This window comes from Pteropus alecto, unplaced genomic scaffold, assembly GCF_000325575.1.
Source record: "Pteropus alecto unplaced genomic scaffold, ASM32557v1 scaffold164, whole genome shotgun sequence".
Taxonomy (NCBI): Eukaryota; Metazoa; Chordata; class Mammalia; order Chiroptera; family Pteropodidae; genus Pteropus; species Pteropus alecto.
This window is the reverse complement of record NW_006439568.1, coordinates 17,832,665-17,852,058: the sequence shown is the minus strand read 5'-3', so window position 1 is coordinate 17,852,058 and position 19,394 is coordinate 17,832,665. Positions and strand designations below refer to the sequence as shown.

The window sequence follows — 19,394 nt, the reverse complement described above, 5'->3', positions numbered from 1 at the left end:
GGGAGAAGAAATATTTTCATAAGTAGCAACTGAAGGCAATGCATGCTTCCTGAATTAATGAATAACGACACTGTGGGATTAATTTCCCCCAAAAATCCAGTTTAGAAAATAAGTGGTAGCAAAGATCAGAGTAAGAATGGCTTGGTATGGCTTGTGAGTATATGTAACATTATACTTTCAGTGTAAGAAGCATATTTTTAAACACATAGGCTATATTGCTTCCTTTAATTTTCATCGTTTGGCCACTGTATTATTCGGCTCAGGCTACCATAACAGAATACCAAAGACCGGGTGGCTTAAACACCAGAAATTTATTTTCTTACAGTTCTGCAGCCTGGAAATCTGAGATCAGAGGCCTGGCATGGTTGAGCTCTGGTGAAGGCTCTCTTTCTGGCTTGCAGACGGCAGCCACCTTCTTGTTGTGAGCTCACACAGCCTTCCCTCATTGTGAGCAAGTGAAGAGAGAGAGAGGGAGCTCTGATGTCTCTTACTCATAAAGACACTAATTGTGTCAATTCAGAGCTCTACCTTTGTTACCTTACTTAACTTTAATGATTTCCATAAAGGCATTATCTCCAAATACTGTCGCAGTAGGAGTTAAGGCTTAAACGTGAATTTTGAATGGACACAGTTAAGTCCATAGAAACCACTAATGAGTTTCCTCAGAGAATGCCATCCATATTTGTAATAATATATCTTAAGTAAGTAAGCAAGCATCTAGTCGATGCTCAGATAAGAACCACATAGCACAGATGTGTTACCTTTTCTTTTGTAATCCACTATATTATCGCTTTATATATTTTGAGGCTATGCTATTAAGTGTGTCTAAGTCAATTTTTATTTATTTCCTACTGAAGTATTACTCCAATAATTATTTCATTATTTCCTTTATCCCTAATGACTTTTTTTTTTTTTTTTGGCCATAACTTATTTACTCTGTAGTAGTATTTCTTCATGTGCACTTTCTATAGTCCTTAATCTTTTTTAAAAAATAGAATTAATTTTTGGAGCAGTTTTGGCAATTATGAATAAAGCTACTATAAAAATCTGCTATAGATTGAATGTTTGTGTCCCCCCAAATTTATATGTTGAAAAGGTTACCCCCAAGGTGGTGGTATTCGAGGTGGAGCCTTTGGGAGGTGATTAGGTCACGAGAGCGAAGCTTTTATGATTGGGATTAGTGCTCCTACTAAAGGGACCCCGAAGAGCTAGCTTGTCCTTCTGCCATGTGCGATTACAGCGAGGAGATGACCATCAATGAAGAAGTAAGTCCCCAACAGACACCAGATCTGCTGGTGCCTTGATCACAGACTTCCTAGCTTCCAGAACTGTAAGAAATAAATGTTTGTTGTTTATAAGCCACCAAACAACATCTGTGTGTAGGTTTTTGTGTAGACATAAATTTTCACCTCCTTTGGGTAAATGGCAAGGAGTGCAATTGCTGAATCGTACGGTAAGAGAATGTTTAGTTTTGTAAGAAACCTCCAAACTATCTCCCAAAGTTGTTGCACCATTTCCCATCCCCAAAAGGAATGAAAGAGAGTTCCTGTTGATCTATACTCTTGCCAGCATTTGGTGGTGTCAGTGTTCCAGATTTTGGCCATTCTAATACGTGTATATTGGTGTCTGATTGTTTTAATTTGCATTTTCTTGATGACATATGATGTGGAATATCTTTTCACATTCTTATTTGCCATCTGTGTATCTTCTTTGGTGAGGTGTCTGTTAAGGTCTTTGACCCATTTTTAATCAGGTGGTTTGTTTTCTTATTTTTGAATTTTAAGACTACTTCCTATATTCTGAGTAACAGTCCTTTTATCATGTCTTTTGCAAATATTTTCTCTCAGTCTGGTTTGCTTGTCTTTTCATTCACTTGAAATTCTTTCCCAAAGCAGACAGTTTTAATTTCAGTGATTCATTTAGCTTTACATTTCCTTATTTTGGATGTACTTCCTGAATATAGCAAATAGGAGGATTTTTAAAATATTTAAACTCATATTCTTTGTCTATTAACTGGATATTTCTTTTTGCATTTATTGTGGTTATAGATCTGCTTCTGTTTATTTCTACCATATAATTTTGTGTATTATAACTTTTTTGATTCTTTTTTATCCTCTTTCACAACCTTGTTTTTTTGGTGAACTTCTTAAAAATTCCTTTTATTCCTTTAGAAATTTACTATTTTTTATTATATATGAAATACTTATTTAAATGTATTTTGCTTACTTACCTGGGTTCTTTGTTCATTATTGCTCTTTACATCTCATTCCTTTAATTTCTTATCCTGTAAGAAGGAGTTCTCTCTGTAATGTTTGCTAAGTAATAACCCCTCAGCCTCATCAAGCCTAAAATAAAAACCTTCATTTGGTGTTCACTATTGAATAATAAACTAGCTACCATTAGAGTTTGTTGACAGTTAATTTCTCACAGAATTTGAAGATATTATTCCATTATTTTCTGGCTTCTTATTGTTGGAAGATTAATTGTCAGATTAATTGTCATTCCTTTGTAAGTCATCTCTCTTTTCTTTTTAGTTACTTTTAAATCTTCTTTTTGACTTCCATGTTCTGTAGTTTTATATGATCTGGCTAGATGTGGCTTAATTTTTTTCTTCTGTGATGTGTTTTTCAACTATGATGATTTGTTTTATTTATCAATTCCAGAAAAATTTAGCCATTGTGTCTTCAAATATTTACTTTCCTCTCATTTCTTTTCTTGGAACTTGTAAGAGATATGAACTATTCGTTCTGCCCTCCGTATATTTTAATAATTTGTTTTTCTAGTTCTTTCCTCTGCAGTCCAAGCAGTGGTTTAATTTTCCCCTGAGGTTTTAATTTAATTTTATTAATTTCTAGGAACTCAATTTTTTTTCAAATATGACTTATTTTCATAGTGATTTATTTTAATAGTGTGGAGTTTTTGATTATGTCTTTTACAGCATTATTTAAAGTATACTTATTTTTAACATCTATCCACTAGTTTCTACAATTTCCTCAACTGTAAAAAGAGATAATTTTAACCACTTATTGAGTTACTGTGGGCTTTAAATGTGTGAATACATGAAATATGTTTAGAGCAGTACCCAGCACATAGTAACTCCTGAATAAATACTCATTATCATCACCAGAAGTTGTTGGGGACCTAATCCTGTTTTATTGTTGGTCTGATGAATCTGGTCTTTATCTATGTATTTTTCTAATTGTGGATTGTGGGCCAGTCTTAAAAGAACTTTATCTGTCGAAATTTTGGGTGGTTTGGGAACAGATCTTTCCAGAGCAGTTTTATATTTGCTTCTGTCAGCCGCACCTAGGGCATATTGCCATCTGGGTTATTTTTGCCCTGATTTATCAGAAGTGATTGGGATTCCCGGAGATAAGATAGTATAAATTCTATCCCTAGAATTTGGGCTCTCATGAGGGCATACTAATGGACCAACACTGACACACTCTCAAAAGTTCACATACATTTATCACCTAAAGACCAGGTCTAGACAAACAAGCTTCCTAAATAACTTCATATGTTGATAAGTTTAGCCCATAGAAAGGCCTAATATCAGGAAATGGCTTCAGTTCGAACACCCCTCTTCATGTGGGCCTAAGCATTAATTGTTGATCACATGTGGCTATAAATGTGCAGGGCAACAGAACACAGAGCCCAATAGCCTGCCTACAGGCTGTGGTGGCTTCAGTCCAGAGGTTACTGCTGCATTTTATTTTGTTTTCTAGGTTTTGGGTTTGTTTTGTTTTGTTTGAGAATGAGAGTAAAAAAAAAAAAAAAAAAATCAGATGTGCAGTTTGGAAAGATTGCCATTAAAGCCACCATGTGATGTAGTATAGGCCTGGACAATGTCAATTAGGCGATTAAAGAGATAATCCTAGAAAAAAAAATGATAAGACCTTAAAACAAGGCAGGAGAAGCAGAGATGATGGAGATGGAAGCCTCAGGACTTTGCACAAGATTTTGAGAGCCATGCCAATAGATAAAAATATAGTGAATAAGAAAATGTGAACTATCAAGAGACAAGGGCCCTTTAGAACTCTGATATTTAAGGAAGGATCAGGGTAAGAGGATCCATGCAAAGAGACTGAGAAGGGGTGTCAGAATGACAGGAGGAAAATCAGGAGAGGAAGAGATTTAAGCTTCTTTTCATAAAAATTTAAGGCATTGCTGGTGAATTCTGACTTATGCTGACCATCTATTTGACTAAACGTTGCTTGATAAAGATACTGGAGCAAGTTCAATAACATAGAGATCCATCTCCCGAGCTTTGGATGATTCACATGAAAAGCTGGTCAGGAATGAGAATATGGAGGCATCTTTTTAAAAACTTTCCAGAAATGTATCTTTCTGATTGTCATTTTTCCTTCTGCTTGACTCATAATCCTGCTTTCAGAATCGAGAAAGCAATAATCTTTTAAGAAGCCACTTGAACCTTATGGAATGGGTTCTGCTACTCACTAAGCACCTTACCAATGTCTCGTTCAAATATGTTAGTGTTGCTACTTGAGATATGATGTGTAACTTTTCTGAATATATGTCTTTTAAATGACTGATCTTTGTACTTGTAAAATGTTCTTAAAAGAAGTTGCCTTATTTGTATGTGATGTGTATCTCTGTGTGTGTTTTAATCTGGTTTAACAAAGGAGTCTATACTTTTTTTCCTTCCAGAACTTTGGAGAGTTAAAGTGTTTTTGCTCTTGGAAAACTTCCTGATGACTGTTCTTTGCAGCTATTCTTCTAAGAGAAGTAGAGGAGTGTCTTAGTCTGTTTGAGCTGCTATAACAAAATACCGTGGACTGGGTGGTTTATGGACAACAACAATGTATTGCTTCATAGTTCTGGAGGCTGGAAGGGGCTAGGAAGCTCTCTGGGATCTCTTTAATAAGAACGCTTATCTCATTCAAGACCTAATCACCTCCTAAAGGCCCCACTGACCATCACCTTTGGGGGTTAGGATTTCAACATATGAGTTTTGGAGAGACACAAACATTCAGGCCAGAGAAAGAAAGGATCCTTTCTTTTTTTTTAATGCAGGTCAGGATCCATTGCTAGCAACTCTAAACTGCACAGGAAAAATTTTTTTGAACTGAATTGAGTGGATGCATAGAAATGTAGAAAAATTACAGACTCGGGTACTGATACATAAAGACAAAATTCATAAGAGACTAATTAATGTATATGACAAGGTACCAGTTCATTTCTTTGCATTATCAGTCAGATGGACCAGAGATTCATGTTAGACTTTCTACCATATTTCTCTCTGTCAGCAAGCTGTATGGGAAACCAAATTATCAGAAAGATGTGTAACAAGATTATAATAAAACTTAGGGATCTAGTTACATGATGCTAATATTTAATTGTACTAGTTTTCGAGTCTACTTTGTCGATCTTCATTATTAGGATATACATGCAAGTCTGATGAAATACACATGATGGCCTGTCAATTTCCTCTGCTCTTGATTTTTGTGTTTCCATAACTGATTAACTCACTTTCTAAGGGGAATAGTTTTAATTCATATGCAGTCTGTTCTGTTGTACATTTAAATGTTCATTTATACATTGCCTGTTATCTGCAGTGGAATACCAGTTCCATGGTTCTCTAGAAGAGAACCAGTTTGGGCTGGAAGAGAACAAAATCCCAAAATAACACTGCCTTATATAAGAAAGAATACTGTCTTTCTTAATGTATATGGAGTTTAATATAAGCAATCCACAGTTTGTTGACAGCTCTAGAATTATAAGACATCCAAGTTCATTCTGTTTTGTTGTTTCACCATCTTTAACAATTCATTTCCATCTCAAGGGCTATAATGGCTGCTCACACCCTGCCATCACATCTGATTCCAGGCATCAGAAGGAAGGAAAGGGTGAAATATAGTTCTCCCTCTCTCTTTAGATACCTTTTCTGCTTCATCTCATTCTCTAGAACTTACCTCACATGGCCACGCTTACCTGCAGAGGAGATTGGATAATGTTTCATTTATTTCCAATTTAAAGTTAGAGATACTCCTATTGGGAAGATGGATAGAGGCAAATAATGGGAGTTAATTAATAATTTCTCCCACAGTTGAAACATCATTATTCCCATTTTTCAAGGAAGAAAACACAGGCTTAGAGAGGATAAATAACTTGCCCAAGGTAAAATATTAGGACAGACTCAGTGTGAACAAGGTACGTCTCTGGAAATTTTAAGAGTCTTTCTGGGTTGGACGTCATTCTCTCTCTTAAGGGAGACTTGACCTTTCCTAGTCCATTAGGATTGTTATTTTAAATTTTATTCTCCATTGGAAACCTTATTTCCTTCCTTTTTAAGTGTTTCAATATTACTTTAGTGTTACCTTAACTGCCTGTAATATGCATGTTATCCGAATTGAAATATTTAGTCTTGATGTAATTTACCTGTTGATCTAGCACAATGGTAAATTTCTGAAGGGCACTGTCAAGAAGGCCACAGTAGAGAGGACCCAGGCCAATGATACCCAGGTCATGATCATGGTGTCTTGGGGCCACAATACTTCACTGTTTCACAACGTGGTCATATTTGCAGTAAATCAGATCACCAAAAATTCTGTGGTGATTAGTCTCTGTTTAAAAGAAATTCACTAAATAATTGGGTAATAACATGATATAACATTATTATTAATTATAAGAACATTTTATATTTCAAGAGCTATCTCCCCATTGTCACCCCGAATCATCAGAAATTCAAATGCTCTATCAGATTCCTAGATCTTATGTTTTCAGCATAAATCAAGCATCTGAAGATTTTTACAAAGGACTAAAACCTCATCAGGTTTTTCTATAGCTCTTAAAAGTAGAATGTTGAAGGTAATGACCTCATAGCAAGTTCAAAAGTTTATTACATTTTTTTTCTTTCAGTTTGGATTCATTTTTACTTTTTTTTACTGAAATGATGTTACCAACTATCTACTAATTTCTGGCAAGAGTTTACCATTTAACTACTTAAAAAGCTCTATGGAGTTATTTGTACACAAACAGCAACAGAGAACCACTAAAAATCTGTAGCTCAGAATAACAATCTCTTTTCTTTGGTAGAGTAGCAGTCAGACAGATTGTAGCTGTACTTGACTGAAACTTCAACATGCTTACATACATTTTGCATATTTATGTACTTAGTTATCAATATGCAATTTAAAAAGTGATACTAAGCTAATTATGAAAACAGAATCCAATGTTTATTGTAACATTTCATTTTAATATTTCTGAAGTAAGCAATTTGAAGGCAGGCATGCTTTCTTACCTATGTTTAAATCTTAGGGACAGTATGGAGCCAGGCCCATGGACATATATGGGTGAATAGTATTTGCTTGAGTAAATGAAATAAAAGAAAAAAAATTCCCTATGTATATTAATACGATGTGTACAAAATACATTTCTTAAGATTACTTACTTAAAAAATTTATATATTACACTGTCTAATATATAACCGACTAAAAATTCGGATTTAAAAATACAATGTTTTTCATATAGCCAGGCCCATGGACATATATGGGTGAATAGTATTTGCTTGAGTAAATGAAATAAAAGAAAAAAAATTCCCTATGTATATTAATACGATGTGTACAAAATACATTTCTTAAGATTACTTACTTAAAAAATTTATATATTACACTATCTAATATATAACCGACTAAAATTTCGGATTTAAAAATACAATGTTTTTCATAAATTTATCCAAAGTCTTAATATTGAAATGGAGTGAAATATTAAAAAGGTCATTTATTTATATCAAATACCTATACATCCAAAAATAATTATTCTTGATATTATGCAAATATCTTGTGCTTTTAGAACTATTTATTTATTTTTTATTCCTCTGTCATACACTCTTTTATATTTGGCTGGCATGTACATTCAGTTGGAGGTCGCCTGCATTTTGAAATTCTGAGGACCACTGTAGCCAAAGAAGTCTTTCATTCTGATTAAGCCGCATTGTATTTTATTCCTGCTCAAGGAGTATCCTGCCCTTAGTCCTGTTTTCTTTCACCTCTTGGTCAAAGAACTGCATCATTTCATAGTGAGAAGAGTACATTAAAAAGCATAATAATAATAATAATAATAATAATAATAAATGTTAATCAAAAAACAGCATGTGTTTTTCTGATTGTGCCAGTGTTGTGGTATTCAATTATGCAATTTTCATTGGCATATTAATCATCTTTTCAACAAACAAGCCAGCGTTAATTAAAGCAAACCATGGATAAAGACATGTTGCCGGATCATCATTCTGTTTATCACAGAGCACAGGCTGGCCGTTAAGTAAATTCCGGACTGTGAGATGAATTTCAATGTTGGCTTCATCTTTTTTTGTTGTTGTTGTTGTTAGAGTTTGAATACAACTCATCTAACAATAATAACAACAAACTTCAGACTTCACAAGAGGAAGATGAATTTGTTGTAATTAACGGTGAAAAAAGAAAGAAGAGCTGTGTGCTTCATATGTGGAACTAGGCTATTTACAACTAAATAAGTTTTGAAGATTTTTTATTTTTCCCCTAACTCTAAGTGACAGAAGGACAGAGTTGAATAACAAATTTATTTCCTTATATCTGCCTTCCAAAAAATATTTTCTGATAGTGAGTTAGTTGTTTTAGTTTATATTTGAAAGCCAGTGGTTTTGTAAAAAGACTATTGTGATGGGTAAACACATTAAACAGAAATCCTTGAATTTTAATTATAATAAAATATTTATTCAAAATATAACACGAGCCATAACACTTTCTATATTCCAAGCTCAAGTGCAGTGTCCTTCAACTCTTGCTCTTTAAGACTCGTTCTCAATCCTCCTCTGTAAGTAATTGTTACGGTAGCTCCAGTCTTTCAAAGCCTACACATACCAACAATAATCATTACGGAAGGGGTAGATCAATTTAACAAACTGTGTGGAAACAAAGAAAAACAAATATGTTTGCTTTTTACTGTGTACTTATAAGCTCCACATTAGACAGTAATTATAATTAATCTTAAAATATGAGTTCCACAAATGCATTCGTTGTTTGTACTTTTTTTAAAATGTAAAATTTCCACATGCTAATTAGCTATATGCCAATTACATATGTGTTTCTCCAACCTTAAAGATTTTGACACTTTGTACTAAAATTCCACTACAGGTAATTGCTGCCAGAATCCCAGATTATCTCTAATACTGTGAAAAATAGTACTCATCTTTTTAAAATATATGAAACTGGAAAAATACTACATTATACAAATTAGTATGTATTTATACAGTTATTTCACTTAATTAAGAAAAATTATATATTTTGGTTTTTGAAAAAATTATGTATGAGGAAAATTAGTGAACAAAGTATCTGTAAAATACAACAAAGGTAAGAAATATTTCACTACCATCAGAGTAAAGAAATATTTTACTATTTGCTTATAGCTTTGTTCAGCTCAAGAGAGTAATTGTGTTTATTTAATAGAGTTGTTATGTAATAAATATAAGAGTACACATAAAATTCCTGGCATATGATAAGCCTTCATTAATTGATGCTGATTAGCAATAATTATAATTAAATTAGAAACATTTGTTCTGAAATTAATGTAAATAGACATGTGAGAATTTTTATAGATTTTATAATTTTCAAATGCAACCTATATCTGACACAGCAAATTAAAATATACAGTGAGTAATTAATGCCCTACATTTATAATAGTTGTAGATGCCCAATGAATTTGGTTTTTAATTTTATGTAGTACTTTTGTGTATTTTGTAATTCAGTCAGTTTTCTTAGATTGTGAGTTACCCAGAGACTTCAATCATTTCCCTTTTGTGGAGGCTGCATTTATAAAGAAGTCATATGGTAGGAACTAAATGTATTTAAGTATATCTTGCTTTGGATACGCTATCATTCTAATTATTTTCTCTTAATGATTTCCATTGCAACTTAGAAGTTTGTTCTTACAGAATATAGGTTGATCCTGACTTTTACTTAGTAGGTAGGCCTCATATGAGGCTCTGAGCTTCTGTTCTTTTCAGCACCCCTAAAATTTAACTTAGCAGCTACTTTGTGTACAGAGAAAACTGCATGACTATTGAAAGTGCTGATCTGTGCTAGCAATTCTGGCAGTGGGATATGGGAAAGATCCGAATCTTTTTAGAAGTGATTATAAGTGACAGTTATTTCCAGATTATACCCTGAAAAAAGGAAGATAATGAAGTCCCCATTTTTTCACACTTTATACCTTGATATTTGGACAGTCCTCTTACCCCACACCACACAACAGACACTGACAGTGATAAGAGAAGTACGTACGTAGTTCTTTTGCTTTATCTGTGATATCACCTGATGATGTCACGCCAAGGTTGTGACAGACACATATAGATTGTTGGCTGTACTCGTCAGACTCTCCCACTTTGGCCTCAGTTCCACTTGGCAGCCTTAGCGTCTCTGGTCCCAAAGTGACATTCTAAATCATCACCTTTAACAATAGTTATCCCCAGGAGATAGATCTATCGATAGATAGACCAGCAGTTAATCTGTCCTCTGATTTATATCTTACGTTGCCTCTAATCATAATCTTTGTCTCTTTTTTCCTTACCCACAATAGGGAGAAATTATCTCCCCATTTTTTCCTGTATATTTTCTCCTACTTACTCACATGCTACAGCAAGAGACTTGTCCATTTTATGAATTATCTTAACTGCTAAATGCAAGGGCCACTCATTCCTTAACTTATCCGACATCCCAAACAACCATATCCTTCTTGCAACTATCTTTCTCTTTTCAGCCCCGGCTTCTGCTTATCCTGCACGTGCTGTCTGTGAACTCGCCTGCTTCCAGGGCATCACTAGGACAGTAACTTCCAAATATATAGCTTTAACATGGATCTGACTTCTAGGCTGCTGCCAAATAAATAACCACTAATTACCTCAAACTCAACATATCTAAGACTGATTTTTGCAGCTTTCCTTCCAAATCAGCTACTCCTTTTGTATTACACTTTTCAGTGAAAACCACCATCATCTTCTCCATTCCCAAAGTAGAAAAATAGTGGTGTCTTCCTTGAGTAACATCTTGTATCTAAGTTTCTGGTGTTTTTGTCTTTATAAGGGCCATTATCAACAATCGCTTTGGATTTATCATATAGGACTATACCAGATCTCTTACTTCCAGGGCTTTCCACATACTCTCTGCCTGGCATGTCTTGTCACTCCTGTATACCTTTGACCTTTCACATGCCTCTTAAACAAGGTTATCTTGGTCAGTGATTTTCAAAATGTGGTCTCTGGACTGGCAGCAACAGCATTACCTGGGAACTTGTTAGAAGTACAAATTCTAAAATCTGGGCCCAGAGCTACTAAATCAAAACTCTTGGAGTAGAACCAAACAGCCTGTGTTTTAACAAGCCCTCCAGGGCATTCTTACGCCTGCCAAAATTTGAGAAGCATCGATTGGCCTAGGCCAGGAGTTGGTATATGTTTTCTGACTAGATTCGTATAGTAAATATTTTAGGCTTCGAGGACCAAGAGGAAGAATAATGACTGTTATGTGGGTACTTATATAATAAAAGAGAAAAAAATGTCTCCCAAATTTTTATTGACAAAATGCCCAATTTTATTTATGGACATAGAAATTTGAATTTCATATAAGTCACATGACATGAAATAGTATTCTTTTTTTAACCATTTAAAAATGAAAAAAGAAATATTCTTAGCTCATGGCTGTATGAAAACAGGTGTTGGATCAGATTAGATCCATGGGCTGTAATTTGCCATCTCCTGACCTGCTCCCAGCCATCACTTGATCTCACTACTCTGGAATTTATTACAGACTGAACATCTTGTGTACTTTTTAGTCATCTGTTTGTGTACCCCCTCCTTCAACTTTATCTCCCTATGGGCTGTAATTACATCTTATTAATTTAAATATTGTCAGCAGAAAGTAGCTGATTTAAAAAGGAACATTGCAAAATTCAGTTCCTGACTTGGTAGCCATTGGTTCAATGGATAAAGGATTTTTTTTGTCATTTTTAAAAATTTTCCACCAATTTATGATATATTTCCAAATTTTTAAATATTTTTGTTTTTAGGAATTTATTTATTTTATGTTTATTTTTGCCTTATAAATATCCATATGATTGAATTCATTTTATTTCTTTTTTCTTTTTAAGAACGTCTCTGCTGCCGCTCATCTCATAGGCCACAACAGCTGTGAAATAGGCAGTTTTTATTCTGGGTGCCATGTTTTCAGTTACTCTTTCATGGGTTGGTTGCTGAGTAAGAAGAAATGGTATTGAGTCTCTTAAGCTTGTTCTGACACCTGAAAAACTTCTGCTACCGACCATAAAAGTCCACTGAACTTCTTCATCACGACTTGTTTGTTTTGATCATACCACTATATTTGTATAACTTTTTATTTTGAAATAATGTTAGGCATACAGAAAATAAGCAAAAACAGTACAGAGAGTTCTCATATATACTTCACCCAACTTCCTATTATATTACCATTTTACATAATCATATTAGGATCATCAAAAGCAAGAAATTAACATTGATGCAATGCTGTTAACTAAACTGCAGACTTTATTCAGATTTCGAAAGTTTTTCCCACTAATGCCCTTTATGTATTCCAAGATCTGCTCCCAGTTCCACAGTGCATTTAGATTTAATGGCTCCTTATTTCAATCTGTGGCAGTTCCTCAGTCTTTCTTTGTCTTTCATGACACTTTTGAAGAGTAATGCCCAATTATCTTGCAGAATGTCTCTAAATTTGGGTATGTCTAATTTTTTCTCATGATTAGATTGAGGTTATGCCTTTCTGGCAAGAATACCAGAAAAATGATGTGCCTTTCTCAGTGCATCATGTCAGGTGGCATACAGTGTTCACATGTCGTATTTCTGGTGATGTTGAACTTGATCCCTTGACTAAGGTGATATCTGGAAGCCAGGCACTGTATTTAAGAGATCCCAATTTAATTGAAATGCCTCTTAAGATGTTTTTATATCAAACCTAATCCTGAGTAACATGATATCATAAAGTGTGATGTCTATTAGCAAAGAAAGTTTTGGGATAAAAATAAAATAATTAAACAAAAAGATAAATAATAAGAATTTGGTATTATCTAGCTATTGTTTCAGACACGTGGTGCTGAAAATAATTGAAATGTTCTGCCAATATTATCAAGATATATCAGAGTTTAAGTTGGGTTGCTTCTTTCCGTACTGTGTTCACTTTGAAAAAAATATACCAAGAATTACTCTTTTTACTTGAGAATTACACACTTCATATCTTTTTTTAGTGAGCTTGAGTAAAAGAAGGAAGAAGATGGTAAAAGCAGAAGCTCGGTAGTAGGTAGGCCAGTCACTGAGAAGAGTAACGCTGGGGTGGAGCCATAGCTGGAAAATTGAGTGTGAACTTTGATTCTGCATTTCACTGTAATATATTGGAATACTGAAAGAATAACAAGTACAGTTTCAATTTGCAGTAAATTAAATAAAAGAATAATAATTTAAAATGTTCTTTACTATATTTATAAACATAGTATGTATGTAATCTCCGTCTTAAGAATAGTCTGTGATAAAGAAATTACTTATATTTAAAGAGTGTTTTTCCGTAGAAATACCACTGGTTTCTTTTTTTGTTGGTTTCTTCATTAGTCATGTGTTTATTGGCTGCCTACTGCGTGTCCAGTGTGTTGTCAGGTGCTCCTGTTTCTTCTAAGAAAGACAGAAAAGCTATCCTGGAGAAGAGTTAGGAACATCTTATGCTCCAAGATACATTGTACAATTTCTAGTTTAGCGATCAATATTTTGTAGTTTATTTACATAGCTGTATCTCCCCTAGCTCAAACTCTAAACCCTTGTCTTTTCATTTCTAAGTACCAGGCATCTACTCTTAGCACAGTTAAATCCCTGGAAAAAGGAATAAGTTAGTAAGAGGGAGATATGGAGGGAAGAACATATTCAAAGATATGACGCCAAGAGAACTCATAGCACTTCTTGAAACCTATAAGCAGTTCAACCCTGTTTGAGTTTGGTGGGAGGGTGAGTAATGAAGCTGGAAATGTAAGTTGGGAGGAACAATAAGAAGTGCCTTGAATACTATGTAAACAAATGTAGACTTGATTTACATATGATGAGAAGCCATTGAAGCCAGCCCACAAACATCTAATGAACTCATGGGGAGGGTAGGTGAACTATAATAATAAGAGTGCAACCCAAGTTCTGGGTCTCTGTGGGCATTGGGCCATGCAGTCAGTAATAAGAATGAAAATGTGGAATAGAAAGTGTGGGAAGAAAGATTCAGCTGCATTTCGCACACATAGCCAACTCCAGGGATAATTTCAAATGGGCATAGTTTGCTTTAGCATGCTCTCTCTTCTGCCCTTCCCGCCTTTCCCTGCTGGTGTCTCTAGTCTTAGTCCCTCTTTTCTCCTGTCCTCAAGACATGGCTGATATATAAATATCACTCACTTTTCTTCTACTGCAATTCAGAGAATGTGACTTCAATGTAAGTGTTCTCTGCTAGGTACTGGGAAGAATACAAAAGATGGGGTGATTGAGTCACACTCCAAGACTCCATTTGCTTCTATATAGAGGATGCTTATAAACCAAAGTGAGCTTACAGTTGGTGGAATTTCAGGCAGCGATTGCCATAAATTGGAGTAAAATGAATCTGAAAATAAGCAAGGAGATTCTAAGGGTTTAATGGAAGGAGAGCCAATTCCAAGATCAGATTCCCTAGCTGTCCCTGCTTTCTATATTTCTTTCTTCTTTCTGTTTTTCATACTCTACAGATACTCTAAAAGCTTGAAATTTATTCTGTAACACTAATTTTTTTCAACCCTTCCCAAACTGTATCTAGTGCCTATTTCCAGTCAAAATTAATTAGTCCAGCAGGGATCTAGGAGTTTTCACGAGTGGCAGTTGTAAGAGCAGAAAGGAGAAGCTTTTTGTGGTGGAGCAAGTGAGGGTGGCAGAAATTTGGAGCAGGTGGTGTTCAGAAATGTAGAATTTGCAATTTCAAGATTAAAGTCAAGTCTTCAGGGTGATCATGGAGCAGTTCTTACATGGAAATTTGATAAGGTGTGTAAAAAATATAATCGTAATTTCAAGGCACCAAATAATCACGTATACATTTTGTTTTGCATTTTGGCGAAATGGCTGTCGTCTCCATTTTTGCGGAGAAGAATAAATGTAATGACTTGTCCAATACCCTTCAATTCTAACAGTTTAATTTTCATAAACTGTTTTCTCTACAGTATTGACTAAATATACAAACTATTGTAATACTGTGAGTTTACCATTGCAATCATTTAATTTCTCTTTATATCACCCTTTATGAACCAGTAAGTAGTGTATTATTTAACCTGCAGAATAGAATACTATCAGCATGAGAATATGTCTTTAGAAATTATTGATAGAGTACTTCTTTTAAACATGAGATGAGGAAGTATTCTGCTCAAATTTGAGAATAAACACAGATTGGTTGAATGTCAGTATAAACCAAACACTTAAGAAATATTTCTAAATAAAGTGAGTGCATGGCATTTTTATATTTACAACTAAATGAGGTGTCATTTCTGGCCTGAATCCACATTGTATATGTTCTTTAATTTTTCCAAGAACAAGAACATTTCTGATGGGTGAAGAATTTTGACAGCCATTAACTATGGACAACTACACTGATTTTCCCCCCTGAGTATAATAAAATGAAAGAGAAAGAAGTTTAGGTTTTTGGAAGTAAAAATGTGTGGGTTATTAGCTAAATATATTGACACCCAAACTTTAATTTTATAGTATTGAAAAAATATAATTACAAAAAACATTCTGTCTAAACATAAATTCATGTTGTTTTTTAAAATAATTTCAGCCTCACAAAATCCCAAAAATGTTTGCATCAATAAAAGAATATTTGCTATTCGTACTTCAGTACAAATATTTATTAGAATTCTAATTCAGAGAATCCTGATACAAACGAAAGCTGATAAATATATAGGTAGATAATAATTTTTAACACCTATGACGATGATATTGAAAAAAATTTTTAAGTATTTACTTCTAGAATGGATGTTTCCATTAAAAAAAATAAAGAGAAAGTGATTTATTGATAAAAATAAAGATCAAATCTGGACTTGTGACTATTCTTATCAATTATTGTATTTATTGTCACTGTAACAGTTTCATTTTATAGTGCCCAACCTTTAGAATTTTCCTCTTTCCTTCCTGAGATATTTGGTTGTAGAGTTCAAATAATGTGAAATTACTTCCAATAAGCATAGATCATAGAGCTGTAAATTTTCAACAATAAGATAATTTATGTAATCTTTATACAAATTAAAAGTTTCTATTAAATTATTACATAATCTAAATAATGGTCTCTGTAAAAAGTAGATAAAAAGAATACATAATATTGGGGCAAGTTTTAAAGAAATCGAACCAGTTAGTGCCGTGTTGTACTTAAGAAATTTATTGTCTACAGCCATGCCACTCTGAACAAGCCTGATCCCATATGATCTCAGAAGCTACACAGGTTCGGGCCTGGTTAGTACTTGGATGAGAGACCACCGAGGAAGACGAGGTGCTGTAGGCATAAAATAAATAAATAAATAATAAATAAATAATAAATAAATAAAGGATTGTAAGCTGACAAGGTCCTTGCAATCTGTGGGGTCAACCAAGGGTTACCTCGCCTAAAATAAAGTAAATTTATTAATATAACTAAATATGTGTGTGTGTGTGTATTATATATATATATAGTATATATATATCTCCCTCTTGAGTCTATCTTTCTATCTCCTAAAGTATGTCAGTCTTCTTATATATATTTCTGAGAGTTTTTGCTTATTTTGAGACTTTTTAGATGTAAGTCATGCAACTTTACAACTTTTTGGCTATGAAAAATTCTTGCTTGCTTTAAATCTTCTAACTGCTCTCTTATTAAATGTAATCCAAATGTAGTCTCCTATTATTAGTGAGCATGAAAAAGGTGTATGCTGTATGTAATTTCATACAGATTAAAACTTAATCTGAACTTTGTCATCAGTTCTATTGACTTTCGGTGCATCTCTTTCAGGAAAGAATCATTATATTGTTATTTTTATTTTTGCTATTTTTTTCAGCTTAGTTCTACCTACCATCTTTTTTATATAATAACTTTATTAGTAATAAATTTCCTAGTTGAATTTTTTGTTTACAATTTTACAGTTCATCAGTATAAACTATATTGTAAAAGACCTTTTTCCTATATCCTTTTGAAAATTTCAAACATGATAAACAGGTAAAATTAAGAACACAGTATTTTAATTCAAAAGAATACTAATATATTTTCTTTACTTATTTTCTGTAATAGTCATTTGTGCCATTATGCATCATATTTATGTACAATAAATATGCATTTTTACTTATATTAAGATTGGAAAGGATAACATGGCATAAAATTTTAGATAAAAGTTAGATAGTAGATAATATTTCAAGAAAGAACAGTGACTTAGACAATCTTTTTAAGGACAAGCTTTCTTTGACTAGTATTTAATTACTCAGTAAAGGTTCAGTTTATAATATGATAGAGTTATTATACCCATTTTGAAAGTATGGGAATGAAATTAAATTACAAAACATTAAGAAATTTTAAAAATAGACAAAATCAAAATGTAAGAATTGAAGATATTTATGCTAAATATATTGAAAGTTAAAACTGAAGCATTACTAATAAATATGTGTAAGAACATAAGCAGGACAAGAAAAAAATTACCATTTATGGGAAAAATAGTGACCATCCTTAAAAAAGGAAAGGAGAAAAAAAAGACAATCCTGGTAATTATAGACCAGTCAGTTTAACTCTGATACCAAGGCAGATACTAGAGCAAATCATCAAACAATCAATTTACAATCATCTAGAAGAGCAAAAGTTAGTGGGTAGCAACCAACATGGTTTTGTGAAGAGCAAATTGTGCCAGGCCAATTTAATTTCCTTCTATGATAGAGTGACAGGCCATGTAGATAAGGGCAAAGTAATAGATGTAATCTATCCAGTCTTCAGTAACACTTTTGATTCCTCTCCACATGACATTCTCATCAACAAGCAAGGAAGATACGGTCTAGACCATACTTTGATTAGTTGAGTGCACAGTTGTCTGTGGATTCATACTCCACAGTTGATTATCAGCTACTAGCCATCATCCGCAGGGGCCCTCTCGATTGGTATATGAGCAGGTTGGTATCATTAATAAGACCAGTTACATTTCTTTTGATGAAGATGGAATTGGACTGGCATAGAGGCACATTAAGCCAAATCCTTTTTATACCAAGAAGAGAGAGCCCAACTTCAACAGCTTCTTGTATCTTATGGGCACATCTGAAAGGTGACAATACAGAGAATGAATAACAGGCAAACAAAGCTATCAGTTTTACTAATAATTCAGTCATAACTGTTGTTCCAGGGTGTGTAAGTGTCAGTGTCAAGTAGTTGGTATTCAGATAGGCTGCCTGGCAATAAATTATCTTCTTAAAATCTATAGAAACTATATGCAAAAGGGAGCAACTTGAAGAGAGTAGAAGAGGGCTTGTATATAAAGCAGGAAGGAAAGTTGATGTATAATGATCCAGAAAAAAATGAATAGAGTACCTTTATCTTGACCTAGATTGTAGATTTGAGAATATTTAGTTTACAGACCATATGATGGAGAGCAATAAAAAAAATGTTAATAACTTTGCAGATAAGAAATTTCCAAACAATTTTGATGTTTTGGGAAAATATTATGGAAAAAAATAAGATAAAGGTCATGGGAATGAAAGAGATAGAAGATAAGAAAAAAGACTGGCCTGGCTCTTCACATTGGGAACAGGCTCCAGGGTATCAGTGAGCCATACTTGGATATCTGTGAGCAGGGTCATGTGATAATATTATTAATGAATTGACATGAGAGTGCCATGAAAGCTAAACATTCTCAGATTTATTTGTAGAATAGAAAAATTGAAAACAAGTGTTTATTAACACACATTTCCACTGAATAGTGGCAAGCATGCTTTAAAAGAAGCTGCATTTATAATGCCTAATTTAAAGCTATTTGAGCAGAAAAGGTGTGTTGTAGAGGAGGGAAACATGTTTTTATCAGAACTCACATTAATAATGACCTATAAAACAATGATTTTAAGCGATTCAATGGTTAAACTGATTTTTTGGTTCACAGTAAATGAATTTTGAGGCTTATTAGTCACTACAGTCTCTGCTGGGTATTCATCCTGTTTTGTGGCACCACTTGGACCCTGTGATTTTATGAATAACATTCCCCTGAAGATAGTTGATTAGAGCTGCCCGTATTTTAAAAACGTTTGTATTCTGTGGAGTCTCAAAAAATAACCAGCAGGGTTTTCTTAGAGATAACTCCCCTAGGATTAAATCCAAGGGAGTGGTTCTTAAACATTTTTC

The 19,394-nt window shown here is 33.7% G+C and overlaps 1 protein-coding gene and 1 pseudogene across 1 annotated transcript in view; both read left to right on the top strand.

Annotated features, from left to right (window-relative positions):
• ZFPM2 (zinc finger protein, FOG family member 2) overlaps nt 1–19,394 on the top strand; it is a 420,267-nt gene that overhangs the window by 144,249 nt on the left and 256,624 nt on the right. The window lies entirely within an intron of this gene.
• LOC112483668 lies at nt 16,438–16,556 on the top strand (annotated as a pseudogene).